The sequence below is a fragment of the Microcebus murinus genome, unplaced genomic scaffold (genome assembly GCF_040939455.1).
Source record: "Microcebus murinus isolate Inina unplaced genomic scaffold, M.murinus_Inina_mat1.0 scaf013_hap2_Mmur4.0, whole genome shotgun sequence".
Classification (NCBI taxonomy): Eukaryota; Metazoa; Chordata; class Mammalia; order Primates; family Cheirogaleidae; genus Microcebus; species Microcebus murinus.
The window spans coordinates 198,290-222,793 of NW_027438959.1; the positions used below are offsets into that span (position 1 = coordinate 198,290).

General features: G+C 63.1%; 6 non-coding genes across 6 annotated transcripts; all 6 read left to right on the forward strand.

The window, feature by feature from the left end:
* Positions 1-2,909: 2,909 nt before the first annotated feature.
* Positions 2,910-3,028, forward strand: LOC142867031 (5S ribosomal RNA). The gene has a single exon (XR_012916762.1). It is a non-coding gene; the product is annotated as a 5S ribosomal RNA (ribosomal RNA).
* A 3,785-nt stretch (positions 3,029-6,813) lies between these two features.
* LOC142867032 (5S ribosomal RNA) lies at positions 6,814-6,932 on the forward strand. Its single transcript, XR_012916763.1, has one exon. It is a non-coding gene; the product is annotated as a 5S ribosomal RNA (ribosomal RNA).
* Positions 6,933-10,717: 3,785 nt separating this feature from the next.
* LOC142867033 (5S ribosomal RNA) lies at positions 10,718-10,836 on the forward strand. The gene has a single exon (XR_012916764.1). It is a non-coding gene; the product is annotated as a 5S ribosomal RNA (ribosomal RNA).
* A 3,784-nt stretch (positions 10,837-14,620) lies between these two features.
* On the forward strand, positions 14,621-14,739 carry LOC142867034 (5S ribosomal RNA). The gene has a single exon (XR_012916765.1). It is a non-coding gene; the product is annotated as a 5S ribosomal RNA (ribosomal RNA).
* Positions 14,740-18,523: 3,784 nt separating this feature from the next.
* On the forward strand, positions 18,524-18,642 carry LOC142867036 (5S ribosomal RNA). The gene has a single exon (XR_012916767.1). It is a non-coding gene; the product is annotated as a 5S ribosomal RNA (ribosomal RNA).
* Positions 18,643-22,426: 3,784 nt separating this feature from the next.
* LOC142867037 (5S ribosomal RNA) lies at positions 22,427-22,545 on the forward strand. The gene has a single exon (XR_012916768.1). It is a non-coding gene; the product is annotated as a 5S ribosomal RNA (ribosomal RNA).
* Positions 22,546-24,504: the final 1,959 nt, after the last annotated feature.

A 24,504-nucleotide genomic window follows, 5' to 3' on the forward strand; every position in this document is an offset into this window, starting at 1 on the left:
AGAGCTAGGATTACAGGCGTGAGCCACCGCGCCCGGCCCCCCCTGTGTTCTTATTCATATACCTCTCATGTTGTTCCAGCGTATTGTGGGGGTACCAATGTTAAGGTCGGGTGCCTTGCCCTCTCCAAGCCTCCCCCCTCGGGTCAGAGCTTCAAGTGCGCCCATCCCCCAGTCGGTGCGCACCCACCCCATGCCTAATGGATGTGTATGCCCCTCCCCTCCCCCCACCCGCCCGACACCCACCCGATGAAGGTGATTCCTCTCTGTCCACTTAGGCGTCCATCCGTTCGTACCAATTTGCTGGTGAGCGCGCTCACGTGGTGCTCGTGTGTCCATTCTTGGGATACTTGGTTTACTGGAACGGGTTCCAGCTCTGGCCAGGAGAACACGAGAGGCGCCCTCTCACCGCTGCTCCTCACAGCCGAATGGCACTCCGTGGTGTCCACGCGCCACATTTTATTGATGCACTCCTGGATGGATGGGCACTCGGGTCGCTTCCACGTCTTTGGGATTGTGAATTGTGCCCTAACTGTAACCCTAACCCTTACCCAGCCCGTCTCCTCTGCCCCTGCCTGACGCACTCCTCCCCGGCCAGGCCCGTCACTGTCCTGGGCCCCCGCCTGACCGGCTCCTCCCCGCCCGGCCGGTCACCGTCCTCTGCCCCTGCCTGACACGCTCCTTCCCGCCCGGCCTCTCACCGTCCTCGGCCCCTGCCTGACCGGCTCCTCCGTCGCCTGGGCCTTCCAAGGGCTTGGTGTGGATGCTGCTTCCAGGAAGCCCTCCAGAAACCCGGCAGCAGGGTGGCCGCAGCAGTCTCCAGCAGCCGTCCCTAAGTCGCGTGAGTGCGGGGGACGCGCCCCCGCTGTGCCGCGGGGGCCCAGCCTGGTGTCTTCCCTGAGGCCCTGCGGCTGCCGGCTGGGCTGCCGCTCCCCGCAAGGGGAGAGCCGCGGAGGTGGGGACCGCCTCCTGATGGGGACGTACACGCAGCTCTCCACGTCGGATTCCGGGGCTCTCTGTCCTGCCCGAAGGCCCAGCTGGCCTGCGGGTCCTTAGAGTGGCAAAAACCTCCGAAAACTGAGACTGAGGGTCCGGTGGGTGTCTGCACTTTTGTGCTGGGCACCCCAGGGAGGCCCGGGGGCTGGCTGGACAACGTGGTCTGCTGGGCGGTGGTGGGGGGGTTGGAGGAGCAACTGATGCCCTTTGCACTTTGGGTAGCAAGAGTCTGAGGTGTCTCTGAGCCCTGTGCCCTGTGGGGGCGGGGCGGGGGGGAGGAGGAGGAGGAGGAGGAGGAGGTGGGAAGGGCCGGGGCCTGCAGTCCTGTTCCCGGGGTGGCACGGCAAGTGGCTTCTTCCACAGGCTGCTTGGCCTGGGCTCCCTGCACCTGGGCCTTTGGAGGACCGGCCCTGTGCTTGCCAACACTTCCTGCAGGGACCCAGAGCTGGGAGGTGGCATCTCTCAGCCCTGGGTCGGGCAGAGCCCCAGCGGGCCATGCCCACAACCTCTCTCAGCACCGGTCCCCCAGAAGGCTCCTTTGGGACCAGGATTCTCTTGCGGTGACTCTTTAAGGTCTGGCCCCTGGATGGAGGGGCACCAGGAGTAGAGGAGCAGGAAGGGGAAGGGGGTGGCCATGCGAGGGGACACTTTGAGGCCAAGTCCCAGCTTCAGCCTGATCCTCCTGGGAACCCCGCTCTGAGACAAGGAGCCGGGCTTCGCATTCCCACAGCAGCCAGTCGTGGGCTGAGGACACCTGGGGCGTTGGGAACTCCCTGGCTTCTCCTGGGTTTAACGTCTAGAGCTGCTTGTGAATCGCGCCGCCACACACACCCGAGCGCAGGTGTCTTCCGCACAGACTGCGGGCCTCGCTCTTCTGAATGCCGCTAGCTCGCCACCCACCCACGGGTGAACCTGGTCAGGGTGCTTTCTCTCAGGGGCAGACTCTTTTCCGGGCGGGCTACCGGTGTCTCTGTTTGCTCGTTTCTTTCTTCCATTTCGGGACAGTCTTCCTTGCTGGGTGTGGAAATCTCCTATGCCTTCCCTCGCCTATTCTGTCAGCTTTAAAATTCTCTTTCAGTTGCCACCCTCACAGATGGATTAGGAAACTCTTTCCGGTGCACTCATTAGTGAAATGACCTCCAGGAAGCTGGAATCCAATATCTAATGGCCGATTTTTAGCGAGTCCACACGCCAGGGTGGTCGGGGTCCAATGCAGCCCCGGCCAGGCCCAGGCCCCTTGGACTGGGCCACAGGAGGACACGGAGGAGGGTCCCGGCCCCCACGAAGCGGTGCCGGCAGTTCTCCACGGGCTTGGGCGTTTTCCAGAGGTAGGAGATGGAGGGGACTGATTTCTTCAGCGCCCCCCAAACCACGCCACCCCACCCCACCCATGGGACACATCCCCAGAGAGAGACGCCCCATACACTGGCTGTGCCCCAGCCCTGGCCCGGGGGAATAGGCGGCAGCCCACCCACAGGGCGAGGGGGGGGGCGCAGCTGAAAGGGGTTGTGGGGGAGGGCGGCCCCTGGCTGGGGTCAAAGGGCGAGCGTCCCGCGCCTGCGCAGTCAGCGGCAGCGACGCGCTGGGGGTGGGCAGCGGGTAGGTGAAGGAGGCCGGGCGAGGAGACGAGGGGGGCTGGGAGGGCTCCACCTTGGCGAGTCCAGCCGTGGAGGCGCATCTTGTGTGAGTGTGAGTGAGTGTGAGTGTGTGTGTGTGTGTATAGAGAGACAGCCCCCCACCCCGCCCCGCCCCGCCCCGCCCCGCCCATCACCCCCGTCCCTGGGAGCCAGCGGGACCCGGCCGGCGAACTCAACCAGCCCGGCCCGGCCCGGCGCGGGGCCTGGGGCGGGAGGCGGCGGCGGGGAAGCCCAGAGAGGCTCGGCTTCTCGAGCGGGGCAGGGGCGCCCTCCGCCGCCGTCTAGGGCCACACCACCCTGAACGCCCCCGATCTCGTCTGGTCTCGGAAGCTAAGCAGGGTCGGGCCTGGTTAGTACTTGGATGGGAGACCGCCTGGGAATACCGGGTGCCACAGGCTGCTGCTTTTTTTTTTTTTTTTCTTGCCTCTTGTTCTGTCCCCTTTCTGGGAGCGCGGCGGCGGCCCGGGGTGGGGGTCACCCCCACCCTCAGCGCCCGCGCGGTGCCTGGCGCCCCAGCCCGCACCGTGGGGCCTCCTCTTGTCCCAAGCCTCGACACCGCCGCCACGCGGCAGCATGCGTGGCATCTGGACCGTCAGGTCTCAGACCAAAGGTCTGCTCTGTGGGAACCGACACGCTGGAGGAAACCTTGAGAGTCTGAGAGGGGAGGGAGTTCCAGAAGAAGGCCAGGATGTCATTTTGAGGGAGTATGTGACCAGAACTCGTCCCGTTGATTTTGGGGTTCTATGGGCTACACGCAGGAAACTTTGGTGGTGGCACCTGATGTTGGGGGATCCGGAGTCACACCCAGACCTGCTCCACAGGCCTCCTTTTACTTTTCTCTTCGGATTCATTATTTTTAAAAAGTGTCTCTTACCTCTAGGATTGCATTTTCTTTTCTCTCTCTTTTCAAGCAGATGATGGGAGTACAAGTATTCAGGTGACATGTGTTGCCCGTGCCGCCCTCCCCCCTGTGTTCTTTTTTTTTTTTTTTTTTTGAGACAGAGTCTCGTTTTGCTGCCCAGGCTAGAGTGAGTGCCATGGCGTCAGCCTAGCTCACAGCAACCTCAATCTCCGGGCTCAAGCAATCCTGCTGCCTCAGCCTCCCGAGTAGTTGGGACTACAGGCATGCACCACCACGCCCGGCTGTGTTTTTCTATATATATTAGTTGGCCAATTAATTTCTTTCTATTTTTAGTAGAGACGGGGTCTCGCTCTTGCTCAGGCTGGTTTCGAACTCCTGACCTGGAGCAATCCGCCCGCCTCGGCCTCCCAGAGAGCTAGGATTACAGGCGTGAGCCACCGCGCCCGGCCCCCCCTGTGTTCTTATTCATATACCTCTCATGTTGTTCCAGCGTATTGTGGGGGTACCAATGTTAAGGTCGGGTGCCTTGCCCTCTCCAAGCCTCCCCCCTCGGGTCAGAGCTTCAAGTGCGCCCATCCCCCAGTCGGTGCGCACCCACCCCATGCCTAATGGATGTGTATGCCCCTCCCCTCCCCCCACCCGCCCGACACCCACCCGATGAAGGTGATTCCTCTCTGTCCACTTAGGCGTCCATCCGTTCGTACCAATTTGCTGGTGAGCGCGCTCACGTGGTGCTCGTGTGTCCATTCTTGGGATACTTGGTTTACTGGAACGGGTTCCAGCTCTGGCCAGGAGAACACGAGAGGCGCCCTCTCACCGCTGCTCCTCACAGCCGAATGGCACTCCGTGGTGTCCACGCGCCACATTTTATTGATGCACTCCTGGATGGATGGGCACTCGGGTCGCTTCCACGTCTTTGGGATTGTGAATTGTGCCCTAACTGTAACCCTAACCCTTACCCAGCCCGTCTCCTCTGCCCCTGCCTGACGCACTCCTCCCCGGCCAGGCCCGTCACTGTCCTGGGCCCCCGCCTGACCGGCTCCTCCCCGCCCGGCCGGTCACCGTCCTCTGCCCCTGCCTGACACGCTCCTTCCCGCCCGGCCTCTCACCGTCCTCGGCCCCTGCCTGACCGGCTCCTCCGTCGCCTGGGCCTTCCAAGGGCTTGGTGTGGATGCTGCTTCCAGGAAGCCCTCCAGAAACCCGGCAGCAGGGTGGCCGCAGCAGTCTCCAGCAGCCGTCCCTAAGTCGCGTGAGTGCGGGGGACGCGCCCCCGCTGTGCCGCGGGGGCCCAGCCTGGTGTCTTCCCTGAGGCCCTGCGGCTGCCGGCTGGGCTGCCGCTCCCCGCAAGGGGAGAGCCGCGGAGGTGGGGACCGCCTCCTGATGGGGACGTACACGCAGCTCTCCACGTCGGATTCCGGGGCTCTCTGTCCTGCCCGAAGGCCCAGCTGGCCTGCGGGTCCTTAGAGTGGCAAAAACCTCCGAAAACTGAGACTGAGGGTCCGGTGGGTGTCTGCACTTTTGTGCTGGGCACCCCAGGGAGGCCCGGGGGCTGGCTGGACAACGTGGTCTGCTGGGCGGTGGTGGGGGGGTTGGAGGAGCAACTGATGCCCTTTGCACTTTGGGTAGCAAGAGTCTGAGGTGTCTCTGAGCCCTGTGCCCTGTGGGGGCGGGGCGGGGGGGAGGAGGAGGAGGAGGAGGAGGAGGTGGGAAGGGCCGGGGCCTGCAGTCCTGTTCCCGGGGTGGCACGGCAAGTGGCTTCTTCCACAGGCTGCTTGGCCTGGGCTCCCTGCACCTGGGCCTTTGGAGGACCGGCCCTGTGCTTGCCAACACTTCCTGCAGGGACCCAGAGCTGGGAGGTGGCATCTCTCAGCCCTGGGTCGGGCAGAGCCCCAGCGGGCCATGCCCACAACCTCTCTCAGCACCGGTCCCCCAGAAGGCTCCTTTGGGACCAGGATTCTCTTGCGGTGACTCTTTAAGGTCTGGCCCCTGGATGGAGGGGCACCAGGAGTAGAGGAGCAGGAAGGGGAAGGGGGTGGCCATGCGAGGGGACACTTTGAGGCCAAGTCCCAGCTTCAGCCTGATCCTCCTGGGAACCCCGCTCTGAGACAAGGAGCCGGGCTTCGCATTCCCACAGCAGCCAGTCGTGGGCTGAGGACACCTGGGGCGTTGGGAACTCCCTGGCTTCTCCTGGGTTTAACGTCTAGAGCTGCTTGTGAATCGCGCCGCCACACACACCCGAGCGCACGTGTCTTCCGCACAGACTGCGGGCCTCGCTCTTCTGAATGCCGCTAGCTCGCCACCCACCCACGGGTGAACCCGGTCAGGGTGCTTTCTCTCAGGGGCAGACTCTTTTCCGGGCGGGCTACCGGTGTCTCTGTTTGCTCGTTTCTTTCTTCCATTTCGGGACAGTCTTCCTTGCTGGGTGTGGAAATCTCCTATGCCTTCCCTCGCCTATTCTGTCAGCTTTAAAATTCTCTTTCAGTTGCCACCCTCACAGATGGATTAGGAAACTCTTTCCGGTGCACTCATTAGTGAAATGACCTCCAGGAAGCTGGAATCCAATATCTAATGGCCGATTTTTAGCGAGTCCACACGCCAGGGTGGTCGGGGTCCAATGCAGCCCCGGCCAGGCCCAGGCCCCTTGGACTGGGCCACAGGAGGACACGGAGGAGGGTCCCGGCCCCCACGAAGCGGTGCCGGCAGTTCTCCACGGGCTTGGGCGTTTTCCAGAGGTAGGAGATGGAGGGGACTGATTTCTTCAGCGCCCCCCAAACCACGCCACCCCACCCCACCCATGGGACACATCCCCAGAGAGAGACGCCCCATACACTGGCTGTGCCCCAGCCCTGGCCCGGGGGAATAGGCGGCAGCCCACCCACAGGGCGAGGGGGGGGGGCGCAGCTGAAAGGGGTTGTGGGGGAGGGCGGCCCCTGGCTGGGGTCAAAGGGCGAGCGTCCCGCGCCTGCGCAGTCAGCGGCAGCGACGCGCTGGGGGTGGGCAGCGGGTAGGTGAAGGAGGCCGGGCGAGGAGACGAGGGGGGCTGGGAGGGCTCCACCTTGGCGAGTCCAGCCGTGGAGGCGCATCTTGTGTGAGTGTGAGTGAGTGTGAGTGTGTGTGTGTGTGTATAGAGAGACAGCCCCCCACCCCGCCCCGCCCCGCCCCGCCCCGCCCATCACCCCCGTCCCTGGGAGCCAGCGGGACCCGGCCGGCGAACTCAACCAGCCCGGCCCGGCCCGGCGCGGGGCCTGGGGCGGGAGGCGGCGGCGGGGAAGCCCAGAGAGGCTCGGCTTCTCGAGCGGGGCAGGGGCGCCCTCCGCCGCCGTCTAGGGCCACACCACCCTGAACGCCCCCGATCTCGTCTGGTCTCGGAAGCTAAGCAGGGTCGGGCCTGGTTAGTACTTGGATGGGAGACCGCCTGGGAATACCGGGTGCCACAGGCTGCTGCTTTTTTTTTTTTTTTTCTTGCCTCTTGTTCTGTCCCCTTTCTGGGAGCGCGGCGGCGGCCCGGGGTGGGGGTCACCCCCACCCTCAGCGCCCGCGCGGTGCCTGGCGCCCCAGCCCGCACCGTGGGGCCTCCTCTTGTCCCAAGCCTCGACACCGCCGCCACGCGGCAGCATGCGTGGCATCTGGACCGTCAGGTCTCAGACCAAAGGTCTGCTCTGTGGGAACCGACACGCTGGAGGAAACCTTGAGAGTCTGAGAGGGGAGGGAGTTCCAGAAGAAGGCCAGGATGTCATTTTGAGGGAGTATGTGACCAGAACTCGTCCCGTTGATTTTGGGGTTCTATGGGCTACACGCAGGAAACTTTGGTGGTGGCACCTGATGTTGGGGGATCCGGAGTCACACCCAGACCTGCTCCACAGGCCTCCTTTTACTTTTCTCTTCGGATTCATTATTTTTAAAAAGTGTCTCTTACCTCTAGGATTGCATTTTCTTTTCTCTCTCTTTTCAAGCAGATGATGGGAGTACAAGTATTCAGGTGACATGTGTTGCCCGTGCCGCCCTCCCCCCTGTGTTCTTTTTTTTTTTTTTTTTTTGAGACAGAGTCTCGTTTTGCTGCCCAGGCTAGAGTGAGTGCCATGGCGTCAGCCTAGCTCACAGCAACCTCAATCTCCGGGCTCAAGCAATCCTGCTGCCTCAGCCTCCCGAGTAGTTGGGACTACAGGCATGCACCACCACGCCCGGCTGTGTTTTTCTATATATATTAGTTGGCCAATTAATTTCTTTCTATTTTTAGTAGAGACGGGGTCTCGCTCTTGCTCAGGCTGGTTTCGAACTCCTGACCTGGAGCAATCCGCCCGCCTCGGCCTCCCAGAGAGCTAGGATTACAGGCGTGAGCCACCGCGCCCGGCCCCCCCTGTGTTCTTATTCATATACCTCTCATGTTGTTCCAGCGTATTGTGGGGGTACCAATGTTAAGGTCGGGTGCCTTGCCCTCTCCAAGCCTCCCCCCTCGGGTCAGAGCTTCAAGTGCGCCCATCCCCCAGTCGGTGCGCACCCACCCCATGCCTAATGGATGTGTATGCCCCTCCCCTCCCCCCACCCGCCCGACACCCACCCGATGAAGGTGATTCCTCTCTGTCCACTTAGACGTCCATCCGTTCGTACCAATTTGCTGGTGAGCGCGCTCACGTGGTGCTCGTGTGTCCATTCTTGGGATACTTGGTTTACTGGAACGGGTTCCAGCTCTGGCCAGGAGAACACGAGAGGCGCCCTCTCACCGCTGCTCCTCACAGCCGAATGGCACTCCGTGGTGTCCACGCGCCACATTTTATTGATGCACTCCTGGATGGATGGGCACTCGGGTCGCTTCCACGTCTTTGGGATTGTGAATTGTGCCCTAACTGTAACCCTAACCCTTACCCAGCCCGTCTCCTCTGCCCCTGCCTGACGCACTCCTCCCCGGCCAGGCCCGTCACTGTCCTGGGCCCCCGCCTGACCGGCTCCTCCCCGCCCGGCCGGTCACCGTCCTCTGCCCCTGCCTGACACGCTCCTTCCCGCCCGGCCTCTCACCGTCCTCGGCCCCTGCCTGACCGGCTCCTCCGTCGCCTGGGCCTTCCAAGGGCTTGGTGTGGATGCTGCTTCCAGGAAGCCCTCCAGAAACCCGGCAGCAGGGTGGCCGCAGCAGTCTCCAGCAGCCGTCCCTAAGTCGCGTGAGTGCGGGGGACGCGCCCCCGCTGTGCCGCGGGGGCCCAGCCTGGTGTCTTCCCTGAGGCCCTGCGGCTGCCGGCTGGGCTGCCGCTCCCCGCAAGGGGAGAGCCGCGGAGGTGGGGACCGCCTCCTGATGGGGACGTACACGCAGCTCTCCACGTCGGATTCCGGGGCTCTCTGTCCTGCCCGAAGGCCCAGCTGGCCTGCGGGTCCTTAGAGTGGCAAAAACCTCCGAAAACTGAGACTGAGGGTCCGGTGGGTGTCTGCACTTTTGTGCTGGGCACCCCAGGGAGGCCCGGGGGCTGGCTGGACAACGTGGTCTGCTGGGCGGTGGTGGGGGGGTTGGAGGAGCAACTGATGCCCTTTGCACTTTGGGTAGCAAGAGTCTGAGGTGTCTCTGAGCCCTGTGCCCTGTGGGGGCGGGGCGGGGGGGAGGAGGAGGAGGAGGAGGAGGAGGTGGGAAGGGCCGGGGCCTGCAGTCCTGTTCCCGGGGTGGCACGGCAAGTGGCTTCTTCCACAGGCTGCTTGGCCTGGGCTCCCTGCACCTGGGCCTTTGGAGGACCGGCCCTGTGCTTGCCAACACTTCCTGCAGGGACCCAGAGCTGGGAGGTGGCATCTCTCAGCCCTGGGTCGGGCAGAGCCCCAGCGGGCCATGCCCACAACCTCTCTCAGCACCGGTCCCCCAGAAGGCTCCTTTGGGACCAGGATTCTCTTGCGGTGACTCTTTAAGGTCTGGCCCCTGGATGGAGGGGCACCAGGAGTAGAGGAGCAGGAAGGGGAAGGGGGTGGCCATGCGAGGGGACACTTTGAGGCCAAGTCCCAGCTTCAGCCTGATCCTCCTGGGAACCCCGCTCTGAGACAAGGAGCCGGGCTTCGCATTCCCACAGCAGCCAGTCGTGGGCTGAGGACACCTGGGGCGTTGGGAACTCCCTGGCTTCTCCTGGGTTTAACGTCTAGAGCTGCTTGTGAATCGCGCCGCCACACACACCCGAGCGCACGTGTCTTCCGCACAGACTGCGGGCCTCGCTCTTCTGAATGCCGCTAGCTCGCCACCCACCCACGGGTGAACCCGGTCAGGGTGCTTTCTCTCAGGGGCAGACTCTTTTCCGGGCGGGCTACCGGTGTCTCTGTTTGCTCGTTTCTTTCTTCCATTTCGGGACAGTCTTCCTTGCTGGGTGTGGAAATCTCCTATGCCTTCCCTCGCCTATTCTGTCAGCTTTAAAATTCTCTTTCAGTTGCCACCCTCACAGATGGATTAGGAAACTCTTTCCGGTGCACTCATTAGTGAAATGACCTCCAGGAAGCTGGAATCCAATATCTAATGGCCGATTTTTAGCGAGTCCACACGCCAGGGTGGTCGGGGTCCAATGCAGCCCCGGCCAGGCCCAGGCCCCTTGGACTGGGCCACAGGAGGACACGGAGGAGGGTCCCGGCCCCCACGAAGCGGTGCCGGCAGTTCTCCACGGGCTTGGGCGTTTTCCAGAGGTAGGAGATGGAGGGGACTGATTTCTTCAGCGCCCCCCAAACCACGCCACCCCACCCCACCCATGGGACACATCCCCAGAGAGAGACGCCCCATACACTGGCTGTGCCCCAGCCCTGGCCCGGGGGAATAGGCGGCAGCCCACCCACAGGGCGAGGGGGGGGGGCGCAGCTGAAAGGGGTTGTGGGGGAGGGCGGCCCCTGGCTGGGGTCAAAGGGCGAGCGTCCCGCGCCTGCGCAGTCAGCGGCAGCGACGCGCTGGGGGTGGGCAGCGGGTAGGTGAAGGAGGCCGGGCGAGGAGACGAGGGGGGCTGGGAGGGCTCCACCTTGGCGAGTCCAGCCGTGGAGGCGCATCTTGTGTGAGTGTGAGTGAGTGTGAGTGTGTGTGTGTGTGTATAGAGAGACAGCCCCCCACCCCGCCCCGCCCCGCCCCGCCCCGCCCATCACCCCCGTCCCTGGGAGCCAGCGGGACCCGGCCGGCGAACTCAACCAGCCCGGCCCGGCCCGGCGCGGGGCCTGGGGCGGGAGGCGGCGGCGGGGAAGCCCAGAGAGGCTCGGCTTCTCGAGCGGGGCAGGGGCGCCCTCCGCCGCCGTCTAGGGCCACACCACCCTGAACGCCCCCGATCTCGTCTGGTCTCGGAAGCTAAGCAGGGTCGGGCCTGGTTAGTACTTGGATGGGAGACCGCCTGGGAATACCGGGTGCCACAGGCTGCTGCTTTTTTTTTTTTTTTTCTTGCCTCTTGTTCTGTCCCCTTTCTGGGAGCGCGGCGGCGGCCCGGGGTGGGGGTCACCCCCACCCTCAGCGCCCGCGCGGTGCCTGGCGCCCCAGCCCGCACCGTGGGGCCTCCTCTTGTCCCAAGCCTCGACACCGCCGCCACGCGGCAGCATGCGTGGCATCTGGACCGTCAGGTCTCAGACCAAAGGTCTGCTCTGTGGGAACCGACACGCTGGAGGAAACCTTGAGAGTCTGAGAGGGGAGGGAGTTCCAGAAGAAGGCCAGGATGTCATTTTGAGGGAGTATGTGACCAGAACTCGTCCCGTTGATTTTGGGGTTCTATGGGCTACACGCAGGAAACTTTGGTGGTGGCACCTGATGTTGGGGGATCCGGAGTCACACCCAGACCTGCTCCACAGGCCTCCTTTTACTTTTCTCTTCGGATTCATTATTTTTAAAAAGTGTCTCTTACCTCTAGGATTGCATTTTCTTTTCTCTCTCTTTTCAAGCAGATGATGGGAGTACAAGTATTCAGGTGACATGTGTTGCCCGTGCCGCCCTCCCCCCTGTGTTCTTTTTTTTTTTTTTTTTTTGAGACAGAGTCTCGTTTTGCTGCCCAGGCTAGAGTGAGTGCCATGGCGTCAGCCTAGCTCACAGCAACCTCAATCTCCGGGCTCAAGCAATCCTGCTGCCTCAGCCTCCCGAGTAGTTGGGACTACAGGCATGCACCACCACGCCCGGCTGTGTTTTTCTATATATATTAGTTGGCCAATTAATTTCTTTCTATTTTTAGTAGAGACGGGGTCTCGCTCTTGCTCAGGCTGGTTTCGAACTCCTGACCTGGAGCAATCCGCCCGCCTCGGCCTCCCAGAGAGCTAGGATTACAGGCGTGAGCCACCGCGCCCGGCCCCCCCTGTGTTCTTATTCATATACCTCTCATGTTGTTCCAGCGTATTGTGGGGGTACCAATGTTAAGGTCGGGTGCCTTGCCCTCTCCAAGCCTCCCCCCTCGGGTCAGAGCTTCAAGTGCGCCCATCCCCCAGTCGGTGCGCACCCACCCCATGCCTAATGGATGTGTATGCCCCTCCCCTCCCCCCACCCGCCCGACACCCACCCGATGAAGGTGATTCCTCTCTGTCCACTTAGGCGTCCATCCGTTCGTACCAATTTGCTGGTGAGCGCGCTCACGTGGTGCTCGTGTGTCCATTCTTGGGATACTTGGTTTACTGGAACGGGTTCCAGCTCTGGCCAGGAGAACACGAGAGGCGCCCTCTCACCGCTGCTCCTCACAGCCGAATGGCACTCCGTGGTGTCCACGCGCCACATTTTATTGATGCACTCCTGGATGGATGGGCACTGGGGTCGCTTCCACGTCTTTGGGATTGTGAATTGTGCCCTAACTGTAACCCTAACCCTTACCCAGCCCGTCTCCTCTGCCCCTGCCTGACGCACTCCTCCCCGGCCAGGCCCGTCACTGTCCTGGGCCCCCGCCTGACCGGCTCCTCCCCGCCCGGCCGGTCACCGTCCTCTGCCCCTGCCTGACACGCTCCTTCCCGCCCGGCCTCTCACCGTCCTCGGCCCCTGCCTGACCGGCTCCTCCGTCGCCTGGGCCTTCCAAGGGCTTGGTGTGGATGCTGCTTCCAGGAAGCCCTCCAGAAACCCGGCAGCAGGGTGGCCGCAGCAGTCTCCAGCAGCCGTCCCTAAGTCGCGTGAGTGCGGGGGACGCGCCCCCGCTGTGCCGCGGGGGCCCAGCCTGGTGTCTTCCCTGAGGCCCTGCGGCTGCCGGCTGGGCTGCCGCTCCCCGCAAGGGGAGAGCCGCGGAGGTGGGGACCGCCTCCTGATGGGGACGTACACGCAGCTCTCCACGTCGGATTCCGGGGCTCTCTGTCCTGCCCGAAGGCCCAGCTGGCCTGCGGGTCCTTAGAGTGGCAAAAACCTCCGAAAACTGAGACTGAGGGTCCGGTGGGTGTCTGCACTTTTGTGCTGGGCACCCCAGGGAGGCCCGGGGGCTGGCTGGACAACGTGGTCTGCTGGGCGGTGGTGGGGGGGTTGGAGGAGCAACTGATGCCCTTTGCACTTTGGGTAGCAAGAGTCTGAGGTGTCTCTGAGCCCTGTGCCCTGTGGGGGCGGGGCGGGGGGGAGGAGGAGGAGGAGGAGGAGGAGGTGGGAAGGGCCGGGGCCTGCAGTCCTGTTCCCGGGGTGGCACGGCAAGTGGCTTCTTCCACAGGCTGCTTGGCCTGGGCTCCCTGCACCTGGGCCTTTGGAGGACCGGCCCTGTGCTTGCCAACACTTCCTGCAGGGACCCAGAGCTGGGAGGTGGCATCTCTCAGCCCTGGGTCGGGCAGAGCCCCAGCGGGCCATGCCCACAACCTCTCTCAGCACCGGTCCCCCAGAAGGCTCCTTTGGGACCAGGATTCTCTTGCGGTGACTCTTTAAGGTCTGGCCCCTGGATGGAGGGGCACCAGGAGTAGAGGAGCAGGAAGGGGAAGGGGGTGGCCATGCGAGGGGACACTTTGAGGCCAAGTCCCAGCTTCAGCCTGATCCTCCTGGGAACCCCGCTCTGAGACAAGGAGCCGGGCTTCGCATTCCCACAGCAGCCAGTCGTGGGCTGAGGACACCTGGGGCGTTGGGAACTCCCTGGCTTCTCCTGGGTTTAACGTCTAGAGCTGCTTGTGAATCGCGCCGCCACACACACCCGAGCGCAGGTGTCTTCCGCACAGACTGCGGGCCTCGCTCTTCTGAATGCCGCTAGCTCGCCACCCACCCACGGGTGAACCTGGTCAGGGTGCTTTCTCTCAGGGGCAGACTCTTTTCCGGGCGGGCTACCGGTGTCTCTGTTTGCTCGTTTCTTTCTTCCATTTCGGGACAGTCTTCCTTGCTGGGTGTGGAAATCTCCTATGCCTTCCCTCGCCTATTCTGTCAGCTTTAAAATTCTCTTTCAGTTGCCACCCTCACAGATGGATTAGGAAACTCTTTCCGGTGCACTCATTAGTGAAATGACCTCCAGGAAGCTGGAATCCAATATCTAATGGCCGATTTTTAGCGAGTCCACACGCCAGGGTGGTCGGGGTCCAATGCAGCCCCGGCCAGGCCCAGGCCCCTTGGACTGGGCCACAGGAGGACACGGAGGAGGGTCCCGGCCCCCACGAAGCGGTGCCGGCAGTTCTCCACGGGCTTGGGCGTTTTCCAGAGGTAGGAGATGGAGGGGACTGATTTCTTCAGCGCCCCCCAAACCACGCCACCCCACCCCACCCATGGGACACATCCCCAGAGAGAGACGCCCCATACACTGGCTGTGCCCCAGCCCTGGCCCGGGGGAATAGGCGGCAGCCCACCCACAGGGCGAGGGGGGGGGCGCAGCTGAAAGGGGTTGTGGGGGAGGGCGGCCCCTGGCTGGGGTCAAAGGGCGAGCGTCCCGCGCCTGCGCAGTCAGCGGCAGCGACGCGCTGGGGGTGGGCAGCGGGTAGGTGAAGGAGGCCGGGCGAGGAGACGAGGGGGGCTGGGAGGGCTCCACCTTGGCGAGTCCAGCCGTGGAGGCGCATCTTGTGTGAGTGTGAGTGAGTGTGAGTGTGTGTGTGTGTGTATAGAGAGACAGCCCCCCACCCCGCCCCGCCCCGCCCCGCCCCGCCCATCACCCCCGTCCCTGGGAGCCAGCGGGACCCGGCCGGCGAACTCAACCAGCCCGGCCCGGCCCGGCGCGGGGCCTGGGGCGGGAGGCGGCGGCGGGGAAGCCCAGAGAGGCTCGGCTTCTCGAGCGGGGCAGGGGCGCCCTCCGCCGCCGTCTAGGGCCACACCACCCTGAACGCCCCCGATCTCGTCTGGTCTCGGAAGCTAAGCAGGGTCGGGCCTGGTTAGTACTTGGATGGGAGACCGCCTGGGAATACCGGGTGCCACAGGCTGCTGCTTTTTTTTTTTTTTTTCTTGCCTCTTGTTCTGTCCCCTTTCTGGGAGCGCGGCGGCGGCCCGGGGTGGGGGTCACCCCCACCCTCAGCGCCCGCGCGGTGCCTGGCGCCCCAGCCCGCACCGTGGGGCCTCCTCTTGTCCCAAGCCTCGACACCGCCGCCACGCGGCAGCATGCGTGGCATCTGGACCGTCAGGTCTCAGACCAAAGGTCTGCTCTGTGGGAACCGACACGCTGGAGGAAACCTTGAGAGTCTGAGAGGGGAGGGAGTTCCAGAAGAAGGCCAGGATGTCATTTTGAGGGAGTATGTGACCAGAACTCGTCCCGTTGATTTTGGGGTTCTATGGGCTACACGCAGGAAACTTTGGTGGTGGCACCTGATGTTGGGGGATCCGGAGTCACACCCAGACCTGCTCCACAGGCCTCCTTTTACTTTTCTCTTCGGATTCATTATTTTTAAAAAGTGTCTCTTACCTCTAGGATTGCATTTTCTTTTCTCTCTCTTTTCAAGCAGATGATGGGAGTACAAGTATTCAGGTGACATGTGTTGCCCGTGCCGCCCTCCCCCCTGTGTTCTTTTTTTTTTTTTTTTTTTGAGACAGAGTCTCGTTTTGCTGCCCAGGCTAGAGTGAGTGCCATGGCGTCAGCCTAGCTCACAGCAACCTCAATCTCCGGGCTCAAGCAATCCTGCTGCCTCAGCCTCCCGAGTAGTTGGGACTACAGGCATGCACCACCACGCCCGGCTGTGTTTTTCTATATATATTAGTTGGCCAATTAATTTCTTTCTATTTTTAGTAGAGACGGGGTCTCGCTCTTGCTCAGGCTGGTTTCGAACTCCTGACCTGGAGCAATCCGCCCGCCTCGGCCTCCCAGAGAGCTAGGATTACAGGCGTGAGCCACCGCGCCCGGCCCCCCCTGTGTTCTTATTCATATACCTCTCATGTTGTTCCAGCGTATTGTGGGGGTACCAATGTTAAGGTCGGGTGCCTTGCCCTCTCCAAGCCTCCCCCCTCGGGTCAGAGCTTCAAGTGCGCCCATCCCCCAGTCGGTGCGCACCCACCCCATGCCTAATGGATGTGTATGCCCCTCCCCTCCCCCCACCCGCCCGACACCCACCCGATGAAGGTGATTCCTCTCTGTCCACTTAGGCGTCCATCCGTTCGTACCAATTTGCTGGTGAGCGCGCTCACGTGGTGCTCGTGTGTCCATTCTTGGGATACTTGGTTTACTGGAACGGGTTCCAGCTCTGGCCAGGAGAACACGAGAGGCGCCCTCTCACCGCTGCTCCTCACAGCCGAATGGCACTCCGTGGTGTCCACGCGCCACATTTTATTGATGCACTCCTGGATGGATGGGCACTCGGGTCGCTTCCACGTCTTTGGGATTGTGAATTGTGCCCTAACTGTAACCCTAACCCTTACCCAGCCCGTCTCCTCTGCCCCTGCCTGACGCACTCCTCCCCGGCCAGGCCCGTCACTGTCCTGGGCCCCCGCCTGACCGGCTCCTCCCCGCCCGGCCGGTCACCGTCCTCTGCCCCTGCCTGACACGCTCCTTCCCGCCCGGCCTCTCACCGTCCTCGGCCCCTGCCTGACCGGCTCCTCCGTCGCCTGGGCCTTCCAAGGGCTTGGTGTGGATGCTGCTTCCAGGAAGCCCTCCAGAAACCCGGCAGCAGGGTGGCCGCAGCAGTCTCCAGCAGCCGTCCCTAAGTCGCGTGAGTGCGGGGGACGCGCCCCCGCTGTGCCGCGGGGGCCCAGCCTGGTGTCTTCCCTGAGGCCCTGCGGCTGCCGGCTGGGCTGCCGCTCCCCGCAAGGGGAGAGCCGCGGAGGTGGGGACCGCCTCCTGATGGGGACGTACACGCAGCTCTCCACGTCGGATTCCGGGGCTCTCTGTCCTGCCCGAAGGCCCAGCTGGCCTGCGGGTCCTTAGAGTGGCAAAAACCTCCGAAAACTGAGACTGAGGGTCCGGTGGGTGTCTGCACTTTTGTGCTGGGCACCCCAGGGAGGCCCGGGGGCTGGCTGGACAACGTGGTCTGCTGGGCGGTGGTGGGGGGGTTGGAGGAGCAACTGATGCCCTTTGCACTTTGGGTAGCAAGAGTCTGAGGTGTCTCTGAGCCCTGTGCCCTGTGGGGGCGGGGCGGGGGGGAGGAGGAGGAGGAGGAGGAGGAGGTGGGAAGGGCCGGGGCCTGCAGTCCTGTTCCCGGGGTGGCACGGCAAGTGGCTTCTTCCACAGGCTGCTTGGCCTGGGCTCCCTGCACCTGGGCCTTTGGAGGACCGGCCCTGTGCTTGCCAACACTTCCTGCAGGGACCCAGAGCTGGGAGGTGGCATCTCTCAGCCCTGGGTCGGGCAGAGCCCCAGCGGGCCATGCCCACAACCTCTCTCAGCACCGGTCCCCCAGAAGGCTCCTTTGGGACCAGGATTCTCTTGCGGTGACTCTTTAAGGTCTGGCCCCTGGATGGAGGGGCACCAGGAGTAGAGGAGCAGGAAGGGGAAGGGGGTGGCCATGCGAGGGGACACTTTGAGGCCAAGTCCCAGCTTCAGCCTGATCCTCCTGGGAACCCCGCTCTGAGACAAGGAGCCGGGCTTCGCATTCCCACAGCAGCCAGTCGTGGGCTGAGGACACCTGGGGCGTTGGGAACTCCCTGGCTTCTCCTGGGTTTAACGTCTAGAGCTGCTTGTGAATCGCGCCGCCACACACACCCGAGCGCAGGTGTCTTCCGCACAGACTGCGGGCCTCGCTCTTCTGAATGCCGCTAGCTCGCCACCCACCCACGGGTGAACCTGGTCAGGGTGCTTTCTCTCAGGGGCAGACTCTTTTCCGGGCGGGCTACCGGTGTCTCTGTTTGCTCGTTTCTTTCTTCCATTTCGGGACAGTCTTCCTTGCTGGGTGTGGAAATCTCCTATGCCTTCCCTCGCCTATTCTGTCAGCTTTAAAATTCTCTTTCAGTTGCCACCCTCACAGATGGATTAGGAAACTCTTTCCGGTGCACTCATTAGTGAAATGACCTCCAGGAAGCTGGAATCCAATATCTAATGGCCGATTTTTAGCGAGTCCACACGCCAGGGTGGTCGGGGTCCAATGCAGCCCCGGCCAGGCCCAGGCCCCTTGGACTGGGCCACAGGAGGACACGGAGGAGGGTCCCGGCCCCCACGAAGCGGTGCCGGCAGTTCTCCACGGGCTTGGGCGTTTTCCAGAGGTAGGAGATGGAGGGGACTGATTTCTTCAGCGCCCCCCAAACCACGCCACCCCACCCCACCCATGGGACACATCCCCAGAGAGAGACGCCCCATACACTGGCTGTGCCCCAGCCCTGGCCCGGGGGAATAGGCGGCAGCCCACCCACAGGGCGAGGGGGGGGGCGCAGCTGAAAGGGGTTGTGGGGGAGGGCGGCCCCTGGCTGGGGTCAAAGGGCGAGCGTCCCGCGCCTGCGCAGTCAGCGGCAGCGACGCGCTGGGGGTGGGCAGCGGGTAGGTGAAGGAGGCCGGGCGAGGAGACGAGGGGGGCTGGGAGGGCTCCACCTTGGCGAGTCCAGCCGTGGAGGCGCATCTTGTGTGAGTGTGAGTGAGTGTGAGTGTGTGTGTGTGTGTATAGAGAGACAGCCCCCCACCCCGCCCCGCCCCGCCCCGCCCCGCCCATCACCCCCGTCCCTGGGAGCCAGCGGGACCCGGCCGGCGAACTCAACCAGCCCGGCCCGGCCCGGCGCGGGGCCTGGGGCGGGAGGCGGCGGCGGGGAAGCCCAGAGAGGCTCGGCTTCTCGAGCGGGGCAGGGGCGCCCTCCGCCGCCGTCTAGGGCCACACCACCCTGAACGCCCCCGATCTCGTCTGGTCTCGGAAGCTAAGCAGGGTCGGGCCTGGTTAGTACTTGGATGGGAGACCGCCTGGGAATACCGGGTGCCACAGGCTGCTGCTTTTTTTTTTTTTTTTCTTGCCTCTTGTTCTGTCCCCTTTCTGGGAGCGCGGCGGCGGCCCGGGGTGGGGGTCACCCCCACCCTCAGCGCCCGCGCGGTGCCTGGCGCCCCAGCCCGCACCGTGGGGCCTCCTCTTGTCCCAAGCCTCGACACCGCCGCCACGCGGCAGCATGCGTGGCATCTGGACCGTCAGGTCTCAGACCAAAGGTCTGCTCTGTGGGAACCGACACGCTGGAGGAAACCTTGAGAGTCTGAGAGGGGAGGGAGTTCCAGAAGAAGGCCAGGATGTCATTTTGAGGGAGTATGTGACCAGAACTCGTCCCGTTGATTTTGGGGTTCTATGGGCTACACGCAGGAAACTTTGGTGGTGGCACCTGATGTTGGGGGATCCGGAGTCACACCCAGACCTGCTCCACAGGCCTCCTTTTACTTTTCTCTTCGGATTCATTATTTTTAAAAAGTGTCTCTTACCTCTAGGATTGCATTTTCTTTTCTCTCTCTTTTCAAGCAGATGATGGGAGTACAAGTATTCAGGTGACATGTGTTGCCCGTGCCGCCCTCCCCCCTGTGTTCTTTTTTTTTTTTTTTTTTTGAGACAGAGTCTCGTTTTGCTGCCCAGGCTAGAGTGAGTGCCATGGCGTCAGCCTAGCTCACAGCAACCTCAATCTCCGGGCTCAAGCAATCCTGCTGCCTCAGCCTCCCGAGTAGTTGGGACTACAGGCATGCACCACCACGCCCGGCTGTGTTTTTCTATATATATTAGTTGGCCAATTAATTTCTTTCTATTTTTAGTAGAGACGGGGTCTCGCTCTTGCTCAGGCTGGTTTCGAACTCCTGACCTGGAGCAATCCGCCCGCCTCGGCCTCCCAGAGAGCTAGGATTACAGGCGTGAGCCACCGCGCCCGGCCCCCCCTGTGTTCTTATTCATATACCTCTCATGTTGTTCCAGCGTATTGTGGGGGTACCAATGTTAAGGTCGGGTGCCTTGCCCTCTCCAAGCCTCCCCCCTCGGGTCAGAGCTTCAAGTGCGCCCATCCCCCAGTCGGTGCGCACCCACCCCATGCCTAATGGATGTGTATGCCCCTCCCCTCCCCCCACCCGCCCGACACCCACCCGATGAAGGTGATTCCTCTCTGTCCACTTAGGCGTCCATCCGTTCGTACCAATTTGCTGGTGAGCGCGCTCACGTGGTGCTCGTGTGTCCATTCTTGGGATACTTGGTTTACTGGAACGGGTTCCAGCTCTGGCCAGGAGAACACGAGAGGCGCCCTCTCACCGCTGCTCCTCACAGCCGAATGGCACTCCGTGGTGTCCACGCGCCACATTTTATTGATGCACTCCTGGATGGATGGGCACTCGGGTCGCTTCCACGTCTTTGGGATTGTGAATTGTGCCCTAACTGTAACCCTAACCCTTACCCAGCCCGTCTCCTCTGCCCCTGCCTGACGCACTCCTCCCCGGCCAGGCCCGTCACTGTCCTGGGCCCCCGCCTGACCGGCTCCTCCCCGCCCGGCCGGTCACCGTCCTCTGCCCCTGCCTGACACGCTCCTTCCCGCCCGGCCTCTCACCGTCCTCGGCCCCTGCCTGACCGGCTCCTCCGTCGCCTGGGCCTTCCAAGGGCTTGGTGTGGATGCTGCTTCCAGGAAGCCCTCCAGAAACCCGGCAGCAGGGTGGCCGCAGCAGTCTCCAGCAGCCGTCCCTAAGTCGCGTGAGTGCGGGGGACGCGCCCCCGCTGTGCCGCGGGGGCCCAGCCTGGTGTCTTCCCTGAGGCCCTGCGGCTGCCGGCTGGGCTGCCGCTCCCCGCAAGGGGAGAGCCGCGGAGGTGGGGACCGCCTCCTGATGGGGACGTACACGCAGCTCTCCACGTCGGATTCCGGGGCTCTCTGTCCTGCCCGAAGGCCCAGCTGGCCTGCGGGTCCTTAGAGTGGCAAAAACCTCCGAAAACTGAGACTGAGGGTCCGGTGGGTGTCTGCACTTTTGTGCTGGGCACCCCAGGGAGGCCCGGGGGCTGGCTGGACAACGTGGTCTGCTGGGCGGTGGTGGGGGGGTTGGAGGAGCAACTGATGCCCTTTGCACTTTGGGTAGCAAGAGTCTGAGGTGTCTCTGAGCCCTGTGCCCTGTGGGGGCGGGGCGGGGGGGAGGAGGAGGAGGAGGAGGAGGAGGTGGGAAGGGCCGGGGCCTGCAGTCCTGTTCCCGGGGTGGCACGGCAAGTGGCTTCTTCCACAGGCTGCTTGGCCTGGGCTCCCTGCACCTGGGCCTTTGGAGGACCGGCCCTGTGCTTGCCAACACTTCCTGCAGGGACCCAGAGCTGGGAGGTGGCATCTCTCAGCCCTGGGTCGGGCAGAGCCCCAGCGGGCCATGCCCACAACCTCTCTCAGCACCGGTCCCCCAGAAGGCTCCTTTGGGACCAGGATTCTCTTGCGGTGACTCTTTAAGGTCTGGCCCCTGGATGGAGGGGCACCAGGAGTAGAGGAGCAGGAAGGGGAAGGGGGTGGCCATGCGAGGGGACACTTTGAGGCCAAGTCCCAGCTTCAGCCTGATCCTCCTGGGAACCCCGCTCTGAGACAAGGAGCCGGGCTTCGCATTCCCACAGCAGCCAGTCGTGGGCTGAGGACACCTGGGGCGTTGGGAACTCCCTGGCTTCTCCTGGGTTTAACGTCTAGAGCTGCTTGTGAATCGCGCCGCCACACACACCCGAGCGCACGTGTCTTCCGCACAGACTGCGGGCCTCGCTCTTCTGAATGCCGCTAGCTCGCCACCCACCCACGGGTGAACCTGGTCAGGGTGCTTTCTCTCAGGGGCAGACTCTTTTCCGGGCGGGCTACCGGTGTCTCTGTTTGCTCGTTTCTTTCTTCCATTTCGGGAAAGTCTTCCTTGCTGGGTGTGGAAATCTCCTATGCCTTCCCTCGCCTATTCTGTCAGCTTTAAAATTCTCTTTCAGTTGCCACCCTCACAGATGGATTAGGAAACTCTTTCCGGTGCACTCATTAGTGAAATGACCTCCAGGAAGCTGGAATCCAATATCTAATGGCCGATTTTTAGCGAGTCCACACGCCAGGGTGGTCGGGGTCCAATGCAGCCCCGGCCAGGCCCAGGCCCCTTGGACTGGGCCACAGGAGGACACGGAGGAGGGTCCCGGCCCCCACGAAGCGGTGCCGGCAGTTCTCCACGGGCTTGGGCGTTTTCCAGAGGTAGGAGATGGAGGGGACTGATTTCTTCAGCGCCCCCCAAACCACGCCACCCCACCCCACCCATGGGACACATCCCCAGAGAGAGACGCCCCATACACTGGCTGTGCCCCAGCCCTGGCCCGGGGGAATAGGCGGCAGCCCACCCACAGGGCGAGGGGGGGGGCGCAGCTGAAAGGGGTTGTGGGGGAGGGCGGCCCCTGGCTGGGGTCAAAGGGCGAGCGTCCCGCGCCTGCGCAGTCAGCGGCAGCGACGCGCTGGGGGTGGGCAGCGGGTAGGTGAAGGAGGCCGGGCGAGGAGACGAGGGGGGCTGGGAGGGCTCCACCTTGGCGAGTCCAGCCGTGGAGGCGCATCTTGTGTGAGTGTGAGTGAGTGTGAGTGTGTGTGTGTGTGTATAGAGAGACAGCCCCCCACCCCGCCCCGCCCCGCCCCGCCCCGCCCATCACCCCCGTCCCTGGGAGCCAGCGGGACCCGGCCGGCGAACTCAACCAGCCCGGCCCGGCCCGGCGCGGGGCCTGGGGCGGGAGGCGGCGGCGGGGAAGCCCAGAGAGGCTCGGCTTCTCGAGCGGGGCAGGGGCGCCCTCCGCCGCCGTCTAGGGCCACACCACCCTGAACGCCCCCGATCTCGTCTGGTCTCGGAAGCTAAGCAGGGTCGGGCCTGGTTAGTACTTGGATGGGAGACCGCCTGGGAATACCGGGTGCCACAGGCTGCTGCTTTTTTTTTTTTTTTTCTTGCCTCTTGTTCTGTCCCCTTTCTGGGAGCGCGGCGGCGGCCCGGGGTGGGGGTCACCCCCACCCTCAGCGCCCGCGCGGTGCCTGGCGCCCCAGCCCGCACCGTGGGGCCTCCTCTTGTCCCAAGCCTCGACACCGCCGCCACGCGGCAGCATGCGTGGCATCTGGACCGTCAGGTCTCAGACCAAAGGTCTGCTCTGTGGGAACCGACACGCTGGAGGAAACCTTGAGAGTCTGAGAGGGGAGGGAGTTCCAGAAGAAGGCCAGGATGTCATTTTGAGGGAGTATGTGACCAGAACTCGTCCCGTTGATTTTGGGGTTCTATGGGCTACACGCAGGAAACTTTGGTGGTGGCACCTGATGTTGGGGGATCCGGAGTCACACCCAGACCTGCTCCACAGGCCTCCTTTTACTTTTCTCTTCGGATTCATTATTTTTAAAAAGTGTCTCTTACCTCTAGGATTGCATTTTCTTTTCTCTCTCTTTTCAAGCAGATGATGGGAGTACAAGTATTCAGGTGACATGTGTTGCCCGTGCCGCCCTCCCCCCTGTGTTCTTTTTTTTTTTTTTTTTTTTGAGACAGAGTCTCGTTTTGCTGCCCAGGCTAGAGTGAGTGCCATGGCGTCAGCCTAGCTCACAGCAACCTCAATCTCCGGGCTCAAGCAATCCTGCTGCCTCAGCCTCCCGAGTAGTTGGGACTACAGGCATGCACCACCACGCCCGGCTGTGTTTTTCTATATATATTAGTTGGCCAATTAATTTCTTTCTATTTTTAGTAGAGACGGGGTCTCGCTCTTGCTCAGGCTGGTTTCGAACTCCTGACCTGGAGCAATCCGCCCGCCTCGGCCTCCCAGAGAGCTAGGATTACAGGCGTGAGCCACCGCGCCCGGCCCCCCCTGTGTTCTTATTCATATACCTCTCATGTTGTTCCAGCGTATTGTGGGGGTACCAATGTTAAGGTCGGGTGCCTTGCCCTCTCCAAGCCTCCCCCCTCGGGTCAGAGCTTCAAGTGCGCCCATCCCCCAGTCGGTGCGCACCCACCCCATGCCTAATGGATGTGTATGCCCCTCCCCTCCCCCCACCCGCCCGACACCCACCCGATGAAGGTGATTCCTCTCTGTCCACTTAGGCGTCCATCCGTTCGTACCAATTTGCTGGTGAGCGCGCTCACGTGGTGCTCGTGTGTCCATTCTTGGGATACTTGGTTTACTGGAACGGGTTCCAGCTCTGGCCAGGAGAACACGAGAGGCGCCCTCTCACCGCTGCTCCTCACAGCCGAATGGCACTCCGTGGTGTCCACGCGCCACATTTTATTGATGCACTCCTGGATGGATGGGCACTCGGGTCGCTTCCACGTCTTTGGGATTGTGAATTGTGCCCTAACTGTAACCCTAACCCTTACCCAGCCCGTCTCCTCTGCCCCTGCCTGACGCACTCCTCCCCGGCCAGGCCCGTCACTGTCCTGGGCCCCCGCCTGACCGGCTCCTCCCCGCCCGGCCGGTCACCGTCCTCTGCCCCTGCCTGACACGCTCCTTCCCGCCCGGCCTCTCACCGTCCTCGGCCCCTGCCTGACCGGCTCCTCCGTCGCCTGGGCCTTCCAAGGGCTTGGTGTGGATGCTGCTTCCAGGAAGCCCTCCAGAAACCCGGCAGCAGGGTGGCCGCAGCAGTCTCCAGCAGCCGTCCCTAAGTCGCGTGAGTGCGGGGGACGCGCCCCCGCTGTGCCGCGGGGGCCCAGCCTGGTGTCTTCCCTGAGGCCCTGCGGCTGCCGGCTGGGCTGCCGCTCCCCGCAAGGGGAGAGCCGCGGAGGTGGGGACCGCCTCCTGATGGGGACGTACACGCAGCTCTCCACGTCGGATTCCGGGGCTCTCTGTCCTGCCCGAAGGCCCAGCTGGCCTGCGGGTCCTTAGAGTGGCAAAAACCTCCGAAAACTGAGACTG